Source organism: Myotis brandtii, unplaced genomic scaffold (assembly GCF_000412655.1).
Source record: "Myotis brandtii unplaced genomic scaffold, ASM41265v1 scaffold74, whole genome shotgun sequence".
NCBI lineage: Eukaryota > Metazoa > Chordata > Mammalia > Chiroptera > Vespertilionidae > Myotis > Myotis brandtii.
The window spans coordinates 4,361,231-4,362,923 of NW_005370944.1; the positions used below are offsets into that span (position 1 = coordinate 4,361,231).

The 1,693-nt window shown below is 42.4% G+C and overlaps 1 protein-coding gene across 10 annotated transcripts in view; it reads left to right on the top strand.

Moving 5' to 3' along the window:
• The window catches only part of MYO9A (myosin IXA), a 423,504-nt gene that overhangs the window by 311,028 nt on the left and 110,783 nt on the right, over positions 1–1,693 (top strand). The gene's annotated exons all lie outside the window — the stretch shown is intronic.

Below are 1,693 nucleotides of genomic sequence, written 5' to 3' on the forward strand. Positions count from 1 at the left end.
CCCTGTATGAGCCCTGGGACCCCAGAGATTTCCCGGAACTGGAGTTCAGAGCAGTTGGGAGCTTGTGACTCTCTCCCGATTCAAAAAGACAGCCGCGTCCTCAGGTGCCCGCCCCTTTCCGCGCATGCCGGAGCCTCTGTACCTCTGCACTTTACTTTCGTAGCTCCTCTGAGTCTGTGTGCTCTTCTCTTTCCTTCTAGTTGTAGAATTTCCACTCAGCCAGCCTTCCTGTGGTTCTGGATGATGACCGTTCTGTCTTTTAGTTGTGTTTTTGAAGTTGTTGTCGGAGGCAGCAATTTCCGGTGTTTTCCTATGCCGCCATCTTGGTCTCTCCTGTGCTCTTTTTAAAGGCAACTTATTGTATGTTTTAATTCTCACCCAAGGAGAGAATTAAATGTTTTTATTGATTTTAGAGAGAAAGAAATATCAATGTGAGAGAGTAACATTGATCACTTGCCTCCTGGGTGCCCCAATCGGAGATTGAACCCACAACCTAGGTTTGTGTCCTGACTGGGAATTGAATCCTCCAACTGACTGACTGAGCCTCTGGCCAGGGCTGGTGCTCTTTTTAAAAATATTTTTTTATTTTTGACAAAAATGGGAGGTGATGCATATGTTAATTAGTTTGATTGTGGTAATCATTTCACAGTGTATACATACATTAAAACATATACCTTAAATGTATACAATTTTTAATATCTACCTGCTCTTTAAGGTGAATGCAAATCCTATTTTCTAAGGGACCATGTCTAAGTTATCTTTGTATCCCCCTAGATTTTTTTTTAATGGAATGAAGGAGTAAATAAATAAACTGATAAATAGCTTTGGGCAGCAAGAAGCCTTTTATGCCTACTGGGTTTCTAAAAGACTTATTATTGGTTTATTCATCTTATGATCAAACTTGAAGATTTGTGGTTCTCAACTTGTTTCCCCCTACTCCAACATCCTTGAAAAATATGACACCCTGGCTTGTGTGGCTCAGTTGTGTGGAGCATTATCCTGTACACAGAAAGGTGTGATTCCTGGTCAGGGCACATACCCAGGTTGCAGGTTTGATCCCCAGTTAGGGCATGTGTGGGAGACAACCAATTGATGTTTCTTTCTCACGTCAATGTTTTTCTCTCTCTCTTTCCCTTCCTCTCTCTTAAAAAAAAAAAAATCAATAGAAATATGACATACTACCAGCAGTACATTGGCTCATGATGGTGGTGAATTTCCCAAGGGAATAATCTATATACACTGAGTGGCCAGATTATTATGACCACCTGACGCTTGTAGGCAAATTAGCTATAATTTCGTGCTGAAGTTGCTAGAGGGCCAGATCATTATAAACGTCCCAATAGCACAACATACCTAAGTATCGTTGCTGATTAAGTTCATCCTATCATGTTGATGGCGTATCCCAATGGAATGGTTTCTTCCAACAAGACAATGCGCCATGCCACGGTGCTCACACTGTGCAGGAGTGGTTTCAAGAACATGAGGGAGACTTTACCTTGCTTAGGTGGCCCCCACAATCACCAAATCTCAATCCAGTTGAGCATTTGTGGGATGAAGTTAAAAGAGCCATCAGGCAGCTGGTTCCACAACCATCAAATCTCACAGAACTGGACAGTGCTATTCATCAGGCATGGTGTCAGATTCCTCGCATCACCTTTCAACATCTCGTGGAGTCAATGCCAAGAAGAATCGC